The following is a 15059-nucleotide window of genomic DNA, read 5'->3' on the forward strand; positions in this document are numbered from 1 at the left end:
GAGATTGGACGTAGCCATGGCGCTATTTGCGCATTGGCTGCCTCCGATACCGGGTCTGGCACCGGTCTGGTTCAATGGAGACTTACCGGTGCATTCCGACCCTGGAGGGACCGGTAAATCCCCATTGAACCAACCATTCCCCATTCCCATTTCAGCCCCAATAGGGCTCAATGGGAATGGGGAAGGTGCTAATTACGGGCCTGCTAATGGCCGGCCCATAATTAGCGCCCTGGTCCCCTAACGGCACCCATAAGGGACCTCAGAATTAGGCGGTAAAGGGTTACTGGCACCGGTCTCCTTACCGGTGCATGGTATCCCTTACTCCCTTACCGCCCAACTTGTAATGACCCCCAATGACTGTCAGTCACTCAATCATGGAAAGTCATTGCATGACTCTTCACATGACAATGTCATGTTAAGGGCGCTGTTATCACAGACAATGTGAATTGACACTGCATATATATGAACTTTGCTAGGCATACAGCAGGGGACTTGCGCCCACGTACAATCACACACAGGGTGCTGGATGGCCTGGTGTCATCATTGATGTGACACATCAGACGGTAACAGTCATATTTAGGATACATCTGACTGTGGTTGGCATGTTGGGAGGATGGAGAGATGTCGATGGCGAGGGAATGCAAGTGGGCCATGTCCCAATACTTCCACTGGAGCACTTTGGCAAGTACATCACAGTTTTCCTTTCACAGGGATGCAACATGCGTGACAATGTAGTGACATTTATGAACAGTCACGTAGAAATGAACATGACATGGTTATCAAGTAGATAGGTGGAATCAGGTAATATCTGTCATATATTGTTCTTGGTAGTATAAGTCGATTTAGCTGGCTAACTGATGCCATGTGCTGGCCTTCAGCTTTACTGTGCACCAGGTTCAGTACTTCTTCCTGGGTTGTGTTCTCAAATGTTTGTCGTGTGGCCCATCAGTAATGAGTAGGCCACATTTGTACGGCTATGCACGCACTGACAGCATGGGCAAGACACGGGGGGGGGGGAGCTGCAGGTGCATATGTCGACAAAAGCTATACATCTGTGGCGTACTGCTCACAGTGCGACAAGTCAGGGTGGCTGGTGTATGGGTGTACAGCCATATTAACTCTGTATGCACTTTTATGCAATGTGCATTTTTGTCAGGATACAAATGACTCAAAATGTTGTCGTCTGTCTATGTGCAGGTGATGATGCAGCGGAGGTAGAAGAGGAGGAGGAGGAAGAAGAGGAGGTGGTGCATCAGTCCATCACTGGAGGCCGTGGTGTCCTTCGCCATGAAAATTCACAAGTGCTACAGGTGATCATCATTCATGCTCCTGCTTCTTCTGACTCTGTTGATTCAGATGCAGAACCAGAAGTGGATGACTCACTGAGGGAGAAGGTGAGTGCCCCAATGGGCAGATCGGGTGGGGCCATTGAGTCTTCGGTGGTGCACCAGGCTTCACTAGACCAGTTAGTGATGAGCCCCACATCTGCAGTGGTTACGGTTGCAAGTTCTTCCATCCACGAATTGGTGTCAGATTCTGGGGCTGATGCCCAATAGAGGGTTGCAGGCCTGCAGCCAATGACAGGGTCCCCGCAGCAACAGTCCTGGTGCCTTGCATCACACTACCATCGGCCCCACACACATGTTGGAAATGTGCAGGCTGGAGAGACAGTGTGGGAGCCGCATAGGTTGTGTGCCTCCATCCGGCGTGGAGACATCTTACATCATGTGCTGAAGGCATGGATCTGCTTGCCGAGAACATGTCCACAACAGCGGCCCTGGATGAGCAACGGCAGCGACTCTCCTCCCGCCTGGAGAAACTACATGCTGATATGCGGTCCTCAAGGCTCTCCCACAGACTGGGCGTCAAGGCCAACATCGCGGGCTGATGGGCTGATCTAAAGTGTCTGCAGCACTCAGATGATAGGTGTCTCCTTGGCTAAACCCTGGTGATCTGTCATCCAGGTGGCTAGGACACGTCCATCGCTAATGGATCCAGTTCATGGGGGTGGACCAGTGAGGGAGGATCACCTGGATGGGGGGTCCCGGAGCAGTAGAGATGGGACGCTGACAGGTTAGATGCAGGATCCCCCTTCTTTGAACCCAAAAGAGGGAGGCTGAGAATCGAGGCAACCCTTCGAGAGGGGACTGCACCCAGAAAAGGGGGAGCCATGGGTGGAGAATCATCACCCTAAAGTGACAAGGAAAAGCCATAATGAACCGGGCGGAGGGAGGCTGAGATACTAGAGAGGTCGGCACCTGCACCTGGAAGAGGGGGACCCTAGGGTCAAGCACCCTCGGCCTAAAGTGCCATAATAAAGGAACTTTTATTGTTTAAGAGTTGAACATATCAGGCCTTCGGAAACAAGAGAGCGAAATACCCGAGGCCCTGATAGTGCAAAGGACTTTTGCAGATCTGAGCACAGCAGAGACGGATCCAAGGGTGACAAGCATCACCCTAAGAACAATTGGAAACAAATTTTCATATTCTTTATTTTGTCAACATATCAGGCCCTTGAAGGCAAGAGACTTTCAAGAGTAAAGAGACTTGGCCATCGAGGCTCCTGATAACCAAGAACGGAACTGTTGTCTCAAGCGGGGAAAGCTCGAGAGTGTACTGTGCTTAAAGGTCCCACCTTATGCCGTGCTTAAAACGTGGGGAAGGGAGACCCCTGGCAATCACATCCTGGCATATTATTTGAGAACACTTCTTTCTTTATTGAAAACCCTATCCCACACTTTTTTTATATTTAGTTGTAAGGATTGGAAAGAGGTTTTCTAGTATAGGCCCTTTCATTTTGATGAGACACTACAAGGACCGCCTTATTTTTCATTTGATGGTCAAAACTTGCTCCCATCTTAGATTTAGGTTTAGATTAGGCATTTTTCCAACTTGCCTACCATTTAATAGATACCCTTGAAATGTGATCACTTGTGTCTGTCTTTACTGTTGCCATCATTAGTTCCTTACATAAGGCAAATAGAGAAGCCGTGAGATGGAGAGCTTGAAGGTTTCAATGCATTGTGAATTCTCAGCCACAAGGACCCATCTCCACAAAGAGATGGAAGCCTTGAGGCAGACACTGTCCCAGCAACTTGAAGCGTCATAAGTGAGCACACATACAGACTCTGAGGCCATTCGGGAAGCAGCGCATTGTGACCTCACCACATTTGGTGTGCTGGGGCATGCATCAGTGTCACGGCTGGCCCTTGCCAATGAAGACCAGGCTTTGGCACTGCGTGGACAGGATGACCACCACCCTCGCAGCCACCTGCTGATTCACCGCAGGATGGCAGTCCCAGAACACCCACGCCAGCACATTCAGCTCTGCCATGATGTCCAGGAGCCCATGGAGGGATGGATTTCATTTTTGTTTTGTTGGTGTGTTTATTTTTGGTCCACTCATGTGGATATGGACATCCCCCTACCCCAGTCCAGGATGGATTTTTTTTTTTTAACATGACTGGGGTGGTCTGTTTTTTTTATCCCCCCCAGCCCTGTTCAGCATGGACACATTGTTTTTGTTTTCTTTTTTATATCCCAGTCCAGGGTGGACCCATTTACTTGAGTGGAGTACTGTACATGCAGCCATGCACAGTGGTGGCAACTGCCATGGTTGACTTAATTTCAGCAGGAACATATGTGCAGGTGACAATCAGTTAATTGACTCTTTGAACATATGTGCAGTATGCATGATTTGCTCCTAAGGCCTCGGACATGCAATTTCATATGTTGTTGCAGTGATCCTGATTTATCCAGTGACTGCACTCCATGATAGGTCCACTCCGAATCCTTACACCTGCCTAGTACTCATGCTCTCTGCCAGCCACTGGCCCTCCATTCACATATGTCGAGGAACAGTTTTCAGAGCAGGTGATGGGGGAATCACATCAGGGCAGCTCTGTCAGCAGGTAAGGTTGGCTACTGTCAATCATGATGATCTCTGTTTTGGTGTGCACCACTCTCTTTGCAGGCATTGTCACACACTTGATTTTCAGTGGTGGTATCATTAGGTCACATTGAATGTCAGTGCAGATGTGTGTTTGTCCACATGCATGTGAGTGTATGTCTCCTTGAACATACATGTGTGTGCATTGGTTTTCAGGTTCGACTTTGAAAATGTACAGCTGACTCATGGGAATGTGCGATGTGCGGCACTTATCACACTTGAGCCGTTGTCAGTGGTTGCCACATTCCACAACTTCATCCTCATATACGGACTAATTTCTCTGTAAATCTGGACTAAACATCATGATTGTTCACCTCTTGCCTCATTGACCCTTGTGATGTCGACTTACTGCCACCCTTCTCCTCCCTCACCCCATGTGTCCTACGGGGTCCTGCAGGTGTACACACTGTCCACACTACTCTTTGACCTGTGCCAGAGCTTACTCCACCACCTTATCCTCTCACATGACTTGCTGCTGCTACAAGTACACATCTGACAAACATGTCCATTCACAGATCAGCAAGACCTCGGCTGCTCCCCTTCATGTTCTTTCCACTGGAAATGAAGATCTGGGCAACTGTCTTCATGCACTCTACAGGACAGGTATGTCACACTTGGTGTATCTAGGTTTCTACTGGTTTGTACGTGTGGAGCCCTGACAGACTTTACAAGTGTTCACAATTTAAGACATGTGTTGTTCATTGCTGTTTGCTGTTTGTTTCCTCCACCAGGATGTATTGCATGACTTTTTTTCTGTTACTTGTTCTAAACCAGCACTGTGAGTGACTGCACTGTATGTGTGTGTGTGTGTACATTGTGGGCACATGCAAGACGTACATCATCCCCCAGCTTCTGTATATCTGTTGTCAAAATATTATTGGCAGTTCATCCTATGATCCCCAGCCCCTTCCTGTGAATGTCTTTTCCAGGGTGCGTGGTCTGTTGAAGGGTGAGGCAACAGCTGGAGATTGATGTCATGTCCATGAACTGTGGTGTCCAAGAGCGTGGGTTGGTGGGTGGTGCAGAGTCTTGAGTAGAGGTTGAACGGAAATCTCTGCGTAGATGTTGTGAACATGGGTCTCTTTCTGGTTTACATGCCATGGTGTGTTGTGCATGATGTTTTTGTGATGAGGAACTGAGGATTGCCCTTTCACAGGTTGCTTTTGTTTCCCAGTATGCCCATAATTACTTTCTCTTCTCTGCTTGTTTCATTTCTGCCTGTTGCCCCAGTGCCCTGCCTTTCTCTCTGACTGCTGCCTGCTCGCCCAGCTGCCTTCTGCCGGATCCTGTCTTCACTCTAAATGCTGAGAATTTCAAATACCACCATCTTGGACATTCAATCTTTAGGTTCCCTGACAGTGTTTCTTATACTGATCTGATGCCATGTTAAACAGGGGATAACACATTGTGGCATTGGGAGGGATTTTTGAGGGAATCCTGGGTTTCTTATGGTGTTTTCTCAGTGTCATTCTGACTACAGCCTGATCTGATGTATCACAGTGACCCCTCTCTGGGACAAGGGATAAGTGGACCTGGTCCTTCACAACATGGCACTTAAAGGGGCAGGCAGTGGAGGTGATGTGGGTGGTGATGGTGTCACTGTGCAGGGTGTTTTACATTGCATTGGCTTGAGGTGTGCTGGTCCAGCTGCATGGATGTGGGTGTGGCATGGTGATGGTGGCTAGCGACTCTTTGCTTTCAGTCGTTGAATGTCAACCAGGGCATAATAGGGTGTGGTGACATTGGGTGCAGGGATGTGTTACATGGTGTGACCTCGTGTTGTTTTTCAGGACCAAGGCATTTGCCAGGGCAAATGTTTGCTGATATTCATGGGAACAGTGCTGTGTGATGTCTGTACGCAATACTTCATCATTGTCGGCTGGTTTCGAGACCTAAAAAGTGGAGCAACAAGTGATTCCTGGTTGATGCTGGTGCCTGCACACAAGTGAACAGATTTGAGGTGAGATGTACATCTATCTTGTAGTGTGATTCCTATTTTTTCAGTTCATGTGACTATTTTGTTGTAGAAATTCATTGTGTACATGATTTTTGTCAGGGAATGGGGTGGCAAGTCCACCTATATGCTGTAGTGCAACAGTCAATGGGTGGACAGGGCCATGCTCACATGTGTTTGTTTCAGGTTGAAGCAACTAGGAGGAATGTGAATGCTAGCTCCTTTCACCACTCTAGTACTGGAAAGTGGAAGATGTCTGCAAAGTTACGTGAAGGCCAGGCATGTCCCTTTCACTATGGTGAGGCAAATTCAATTTGGAGCTTAGACCTTCAACCTGTTAAGTAGTTACCGGTGTACAAAAGGAGACCAAAGGAGCAACAAAGGAGCAACCGGAATGCAGGTGTGAGACCTGAGAGAACGGGCTGGAAAGCAGGGAAGGACCCCCTGTCAGGTGTTGCAACGGCAGGTGTGAACAATTGGAAGCTGAGGAGGTGTGGCAGCAGTGAGGGCTGTGGCAGACCAAGTGAACCATTGGGAGCAGGGTGCGCCGGGTCTGAGGAGCCCATGCAGTTTGAGTCCTGTGTTTGGCAAGGAAGCTTGTGCTCCAGGCTGCAGCGTTTGTGCAGAGGAAAGCAGTCCCATGCTGGACCATTCTCTTAGAGGCTCAGAAGAATGCCCATTAACCATGAAGTTAAATAAGACTTCGAGGTGCCTGAGGGGCAGACAAACTCCTCGTTCTGAAGCTGCACGCAGTGGAAGTCGCATTCCAGGTTCGCTGTGTCAGTGAACACTTCATTGAAACTGGTGAGTTTCATTAATGCTAGAAACTTCGGTTTGATGTACACGTGAACACCTATCTCTAATACAACAGTAGCACTGAAACGTAAAGTAAAAATCTGTATTGAACTGATCCTCATTGAAAACACTCTCCATGAACAGAAGGTACGCGAGCAGAACCAATGTAACTGTCCATTGTACAATTGTTTAAATCTTCTGGCGAATGAAAGACAAGTCACGTGTGAGAGTTTCATGAACAATATGAGTGTTTTTTTGTATCCCGTACCAATTAAATGGTTCTGTAGAATTCTATGCTATGCTTTCAGCAATCCACGTGAGGTAAGCAAGGAGTCTGGAGTGTAGAGCATGGAATCCTTGTAGAAAGATGCACAAGAGATAATGCTGGGGCATTTTTAGAGAGCTGTGTTAAGGAGCCGGTGGGCTAAGACTGAAACTACAAATAAAGAAGAGTTTGCCAACTTACCTACCTCTGAGACTATTTTGAGTGGCGACGAGGAAGCAGTACAGCAGCCAGTACAGTTTTCCAGTACAAGGGTGCAGCACACCGTGCCTCTGGTGCAATTTGAGTGCACTGGCACACAATGAAAGTGAAGGTGACAAGGAGAGTGGTGCAGTTCGAGTGAATTGGCACAGAACCAAAGTGAAGGTGAGAAGCGCTTTCCCTGCCGCGTCCGCCCCTTAATAACTAAACAAAATAAGGAAGGGGCTACCCATAAACACCAGTAAGGGAACCACAGTAGACGCGATCAAGAAAAGTGCCACTGTTGCCCCACTGCGTGCAGCCGAATGCCAGGAAAGCAAGCAGGCATTAGCAAAACAGCACCACTGCTACTACACTCATAAAATGAAAGGACCCACATGTGTGACACTTTGTGCCGCCATTTTGGTTTCAGTGAGAACCAACATAAGCTTTGCACTATCCACTATCGTGAAGGAAATACAGTGACCTTTCAATTGATTTCCATGATTCAAAGCAATCGGTACAAAATAAAGTGTGCTAATAAACATGCTTGGAATCAGTGCAATACAGTTCCACTTCACAGCGTGTTCCAGGTGCTTTTTCCAAACACACAAAGATAAATTGGAACATGTCACATAAAGACAAATAAAACTGTGCCAGTAAGCAACCTCAAAAGGAAATAAATACTTTAAAGCAAGGAACAGACCATGCAAGGCATACCTCCTCCTAACTACTTTGTGGATACCATAGGTGAACCAAACATACCTTTAAATGCTGGAAGAAGCATTTTGACCAATATGTGTTTGCAGGACATGGTCTGAACTTTGCAAGTGAACAGAAAAAATGTCTACTCATGCATTGTTTGGGCAATTATGGTCAAGAACAATTTGAAAACCTTCCACAACTCTGTTGAAGAATCAACAAACCTCACAGAGCATGAAAAATGTATCAAGATGCTTGACAAACGCTATGACAAATCCATTAGTATCATACTCGAGAGGCATCATTTTGGGAAAAATAAACAAGAGATTGGAGAGACAGTTGAACAATATATAACAGCTCTTCGAGGTTTGGCAGCCTCGAGTGCATTCAACGCTACCCTTAACGAGAGATTATGAGATCAATGTATATTAGAATGCAGTGATAGGAAGGTAAGGGAAGCCTTATGGTCAAAGAGCAACCCATCTATTGATGAAGTGATCAAAGTTGCAAAGGAGGTTGAACATACAAACAAGTGTGTAAAGGAATAAGAGAACTGAACCAGAAACAAAGAAGGAAGAAAGCCTACAAGTAATGGAGGTTTTGGAAATTGTGAGAAACCTGAAGGTGTCTCCCTGACTAGTCCCCGGGGGTTTGTCATCCAGGTGGCCAGGACACGGCCATCGCTACTGGGGGTGGACCAGTGTGGGAGGATCACCTGGATGGGGGTTCTCAGAGAGTGGAAGTAAGACACCGACAGGTGAGACGTGGTATCACCTTCCTTATAACAATTCTTCCCCATCCAACTAGGATATTTAGAAGCTCTAAGCCGCCCCCCCCTTCCATTTTCCGACACAAATATTCTTGTACACTAGGAAAAACAACGCACTAACACCAGAGCCGTTTAACTAACATGTCCAAACAAAAAGGTCAGGCAGTCTCAGGCAATTGATAATAATCACACACACCTGATGGCCCCTTTTCCCTTCCCCACAGGGATAAAAGGTGGAGCACAACAGCACACTATGAGCAAAGCAGACCGCACAGCAAGGCAGCTAGTCTGAGATGGCAGTTCAAGAGGAGACAAAAGACGGCGAGAACCAAAAGGACGTCAAGGAGTGAAGAGACCTTGCACTTTTCAACCCTGACCCGAGAAACCTCAGAAAAAGGAAACATAAGAACGTAGCCATGTTGTGTTGTAGCAGATGTCAATGGTACATGGAGCCCTCCTAAGCTGAGGATCAAGGCAGAGAGGGATCCAGCTACTGTGGTACCGCCCTTGACCCCTGAGACAAGAAAAGCCAAGCAGTTCATCAAAGCCAGTGAGTCGAAGGGGGAACTGATAAAGAAACCAAACTGTGTTGAGAGAAAGTTGCAAACAGCACCAAAAGTTGAATCAAAGAACTGTTGGAAGTGAAGGGGAAATACCAGCTGCAGAGTGGTCTAGCACCACATGGGTGCTCACTCAAAAGCCTCTGGCTGGTCCCTTCCCTGTTATGTTTGATGAAACTTCCCATAGCAAAAGGCCCTAGGAGAGCCTCACAAAGAAGGTCAAAGTGGTCATACAAGGGTCGAGTAAAACCCCTTTTACAGTTTAAAGTCTTTGACCCGTGAACAAAAGGAAATGAAGGGAAGTAAAATCCGTAAGGTGAAAAGCAGGGAGAACTATGTAATTGACAATTGTACACCAGACTGAGGGATGCCTGACAAACGCTGTGAAGTAGAGTAACCCACAAACATTGTATTGACAAAGAGTGAACCCAATTGAGGGATGACCGCAGTGGATTGCTTAAACAGACATTAAGATTTATGGATGTAAAAGATGAAGTCCCTTGAATAAAAGCCGTGGTGAACCTGATGGAGGGAGACTAATATTCGGGAGGGGTCTGGGCTGAGGGAGATCCAAAATGCGAAGAGCAGTGGCCAAACTTGAAAAGATTGACAAAGGAACTTTTGTTTGTTTATTGTTTTGGTACAGCTGACCTTCTAAGGCAAGAGATTTTTTGATGAGAAAAGAGACTTAACCACCGAAGGTCCCAATACCTGAGAAAAGAACTGTAGCCTTGTCTGGAGGACGCCTTGTCCCCTGCTAAAAATGTGGGGAAGGGAGACCCCGGCTAACCCACCCTGACTTATCATTTGTGACATGTCTTTCTTTTATTGTGAAACACCATCCCACAATATTTTGTTATTTAGCTGTAAGGTTTTGGCAATGTTTTTTTTTAGGATAGGTCCTTTTCATTTGACAAGACACTACTAGGACTGCCTTATAATTATTTTGATGGTCGCAGTTTACGCCCATCTTAGATTTAGGTTTAGATTAGGCATTTTTCCAACCCTTTATACAGTTTAATAAACACCCTTGAACTGTGATCACTTGGGTCTTCTGTCTTTACTGTTGCCAAAATGATTACCTTACACAATAAAAGGAAAGAATATTGTAAAAAAGAAAACAAGGAACAAGGAAGGAAGGTGCCATGAAGGATAAGACAGGGAGATTTAAGGTAGTAAAGGATGAGACCGAAAGGAGAAGGTGCTTTCGTTGTGATAGTCTGTATCATTTAGCCAGCAGTGTCAAAGGTCCTGATATTAAAGCGATGTGCAAGAGGTTAAATAAAAGGGGTCATTTCACCAACTGGTGCAAGACAAAGCCTGAAAACATTGGGCCTCATTACGAGCTTGCTGGTCCGGATGCAACGGTACCGGTAAGCCTGCCGGTACCGTTGAATCCGGACTGGCAAATTCACAGTTGTGCTCACGGGTGCCTTTCATTCCGCCAGGTCTGACTGGTGGAATGAAAGGCACCCGCGAGCACAGCATGCCTGTAGCACAGGCACAGTTATGAACCATGCAGTGCTACAGGCATCCCAATTCCCATTGAGCCCTATGCGGCTCAAATGGGAATGGAGATCACCCGATTCGGGCACCCACAAAAGGGCAATTACCGGGTCTGGCGGGGCCAGAATATCACAGTAATTCCCCATTCGCGGGTGCTGGACTTTCTTGCAAGTTTGGAAGTAGCCTTGCCAGTTTTACCGGCAAGGCTACCTCCAACCTTGTAAAGAGGCCCATTGTCTATGTTGATGAGTTGTGTGAAGAATTAGAAGAATGCTTGTTTATCATTGACAGCATTGTAAATCCAACAGATTGTCCACAAGATTGTGGAACTCTCCCGTCCCCTGCACACCCTTTATACTGTAGAAACAGTCAATATTTCTATACAATGGTAATATTCAGTTTCTTTCAGAAAAAAGAAGAAATTAATGAGAGAAGCTAATTCATGACACTATTATAATAAAACAGAATGATGGGGACCATCGGTTTTAATTGAATTTTAAATTAATTGTTATAGATATGAATTTCAATTCATTCATCATCCAGTCTTTGTAAACATAATAACATAAATGTGTTCATTTTGAGGTTACATTCAATATTATAATACAAGGGCATACAAGGTACTCATCACACTTTCTATACAATAGGCTTTTCACATGGTATATCCACAGAAAGTAATGATGAATATTTTCTCGACGCGTTTCGGGGTGTCCCCTTCTTCAGGAATTGATAGCCCTCTTCATTGCCGTTAATCTTTGTTTCGTCTATAATGTATGATACAATGATCAAATTTTAGATTCTCACTGATAACTGTCATTTAACTCTTGGGAGAAATTTTTAATAATAATCACCTGGATGTTCAATGTGGAATATCCTAACTGGATTTATTATCAATAGCAATATCAGCCCAATAATGGTTATTCAACCTGTAGATGTGATAAAAAGACAATAGGGAAAGCTCAATTAAAAACGGGATCTTAATTCATGAAGGAAAATCTAGTCATGTGATATCTAAGAAAAAATATTACCTTTCGGTATTTCTGTAAAAAGCTACTACATCCATGGAATGGGTCGCTGTGGTATGTAGAGAGTCCTCAGGTACGGAGGTAGTGCAGTAATGGGCGATTCCTCCACTCGTGTCTGTAAAAACACGTATATATACTATATTAGATACACGAAAACAATGGGGTGGGATCATTCTGTGGAGAGTATTCTGTGAAGGCCTCTAGGCTCATGATATGCAATTGGGGAGCTGTTTACAAAGGATTCTCTTACCTCCTTCCTGAGAAGATGGCCGGTGCTGTAGCTCGAACCGTTCTACACGGTTTTCGCTAAAGATGGCCACTATTTACATTATGACGTCATTGGGAGCTAGACTGTTTAGTCTCTCTATCCAGAAGATTTCCCTCTGGTTCATACGTCTGGCATGATTGCCACCTCTTGTCCGTGGTAAACAATAGATTTCCCAGAAGTTACATGAGACACTCCTCACATTTATCTTTCGACTCTTTTCACCTTTATTTCATTTGACTCAAACTCCCTGCACCAGTATAGATATACACCTATATACTATTGGTTAATTACACATTGTTTTCTAAAATATGTCCGTATGACGTCTGTTTTCCCGTCACACGCTGACGTTCTAAACATAGTGACGTCGTCACGCTTCGACGTGATGACGTCATAATGTAAATAGTGGCCATCTTTAGCGAAAACCGTGTAGAACGGTTCGAGCTACAGCACCGGCCATCTTCTCAGGAAGGAGGTAAGAGAATCCTTTGTAAACAGCTCCCCAATTGCATATCATGAGCCTAGAGGCCTTCACAGAATACTCTCCACAGAATGATCCCACCCCATTGTTTTCGTGTATCTAATATAGTATATATACGTGTTTTTACAGACACGAGTGGAGGAATCGCCCATTACTGCACTACCTCCGTACCTGAGGACTCTCTACATACCACAGCGACCCATTCCATGGATGTAGTAGCTTTTTACAGAAATACCGAAAGGTAATATTTTTTCTTAGATATTACATGACTAGATTTTCCTTCATGAATTAAGATCCCGTTTTTAATTGAGCTTTCCCTATTGTCTTTTTATCACATCTACAGGTTGAATAACCATTATTGGGCTGATATTGCTATTGATAATAAATCCAGTTAGGATATTCCACATTGAACATCCAGGTGATTATTATTAAAAATTTCTCCCAAGAGTTAAATGACAGTTATCAGTGAGAATCTAAAATTTGATCATTGTATCATACATTATAGACGAAACAAAGATTAACGGCAATGAAGAGGGCTATCAATTCCTGAAGAAGGGGACACCCCGAAACGCGTCGAGAAAATATTCATCATTACTTTCTGTGGATATACCATGTGAAAAGCCTATTGTATAGAAAGTGTGATGAGTACCTTGTATGCCCTTGTATTATAATATTGAATGTAACCTCAAAATGAACACATTTATGTTATTATGTTTACAAAGACTGGATGATGAATGAATTGAAATTCATATCTATAACAATTAATTTAAAATTCAATTAAAACCGATGGTCCCCATCATTCTGTTTTATTATAATAGTGTCATGAATTAGCTTCTCTCATTAATTTCTTCTTTTTTCTGAAAGAAACTGAATATTACCATTGTATAGAAATATTGACTGTTTCTACAGTATAAAGGGTGTGCAGGGGACGGGAGAGTTCCACAATCTTGTGGACAATCTGTTGGATTTACATAGGTTAAAACAACCCAGTGTCAAGGTTGTTATTCTCCCCGGCACCCCGTAAATTTTCAACAAATCCTGTAAAAAAACCTTAAACCTAGGTGTGCGCTAGGCAACACAAATATTGTATCATTGACAGCATTAACAATGAGGTAAACAATCTAGAGGATACTGATGTAGAGAAGCCCAAAGTCAAACATACAGAATGAAGACATAAATATGGACATGGTAATTGACTCTGGATCCAAGTATATGCTGTAACTCAGGGCTATTTTCGAAGCAAAAATGAGGAAGGAGATCACACTAAATGCAGTAGTAAACCAGTGGCCTATCAAGGAAAACACATTGATTTGGAAGGTTGGTTTCACTCCACTATGCGAAGACAGATCAGCAAAAGGAAAGGTCTACATGTCAAGCAAAGGGACATATCCAGTTCTCAGTTAGTCACATCAAAAGAGACTTAAAATAAAAGTAGACCACAATGCGGAAGAAAGAGTCTATGCCATCGATTTCGATAAATCACAAGAGTTATTTACTCAACATACGGACTCCGAGAGCAGTTGGGCAATTTGAAAGACTTTACGAACAACATTCGCTCAAAGTACAATGCTGTTCCAGTAGTGCAAAAAGTGAGGCCAGTACCTTCAGATATTAGGGCCGCTGTAAAACATGAACTTGATCAAATAGAAAAACAAGGTGTGATAGAATGAATTGAATCCTCTGTATGGGTCTAACTGTTAGTTTTTGTCCACAAACCCAATGGAAAACTCAGACTGTGCATAGATTTGAGGTCTGTCAATCAATGTGTATACTGGCTAGACACCCACTGCCTAACATAACGGAAATGTTGGGTACTATTTATAGAGCAAAAGTGATGAGCACTTTAGACTTGAAGTCTGCATACCACCAAATTGTTTTGCACCAATACTGTAGGAATATAACTACCATTATTACTCTGGAAGGCTTGTCCCAATGTAAGCGCATGTCTTTTGTCTGGTGTCTGCAGCAACTGTGTTCCAACACATTGGGCCTCATTACGATATTAGAGGTAATGAAAAAAGGAAGGTGGAATGGTAATAGCGGCACCGTTAATGGGTCTGGGGCATTCCGACCCGACTCTGGACTTTGGAAGGCTTGTCCTAATGTAAGCGCATGTCTTTTGTCTGGTGTCTGCAGCAACTGTGTTCCAACACATTGGGCCTCATTACGAGATTGGAGGTAATGAAAAAAGGAAGGTAGAATGGTAATAGCAGCATCGTTAATGGGTCCGGGGCATTCCGACCCCACAACCCGCCAATACCGGCACCGCCTGTACCGTGCCCCCTCATACCTGCATGTGCGCGTACACGCGCCCCTTCGGGGAGCAAATATCAGCATGCCGGTAATAGGAGGACATCACAACCCACACGGACATGTAAATACCAGCATCTTGAAGCCGGTAATCAGGGGCTGGACGATGCCGGCCATACAGGCATTGCGGACCAACCACAAACAGCAATCAGCAATCAAGGCAACTGCCACAGGTGCACACAATCACCACAGGTGTACTCAATGGAGTCTGTCCCAGTATAAAAGGAGTACACCCACACACCACACCCCTTCCTACACCAAAATGCTACCATTAGCTGTTGCA

At 44.9% G+C, this 15059-nt stretch overlaps 2 long non-coding RNA genes across 2 annotated transcripts; one reads left to right on the plus strand and one right to left on the minus strand.

Annotated features, from left to right (window-relative positions):
* Nucleotides 1–11149: 11149 nt before the first annotated feature.
* On the minus strand, nucleotides 11150–12050 carry LOC138468518 (uncharacterized). Its single transcript, XR_011268297.1, has 2 exons — nucleotides 11724–12050; nucleotides 11150–11621 (listed from the first exon to the last, which is right to left on the minus strand). It is a non-coding gene; the product is annotated as an uncharacterized lncRNA (long non-coding RNA).
* A 106-nt stretch (nucleotides 12051–12156) lies between these two features.
* LOC138467723 (uncharacterized) lies at nucleotides 12157–13281 on the plus strand. The gene is made up of 2 exons (XR_011268133.1): nucleotides 12157–12884; nucleotides 12972–13281. It is a non-coding gene; the product is annotated as an uncharacterized lncRNA (long non-coding RNA).
* Nucleotides 13282–15059: the final 1778 nt, after the last annotated feature.

This window comes from Ambystoma mexicanum, chromosome 4q, assembly GCF_040938575.1.
Source record: "Ambystoma mexicanum isolate Mex_15411 chromosome 4q, UKY_AmexF1_1, whole genome shotgun sequence".
NCBI classification, from domain to species: domain Eukaryota; kingdom Metazoa; phylum Chordata; class Amphibia; order Caudata; family Ambystomatidae; genus Ambystoma; species Ambystoma mexicanum.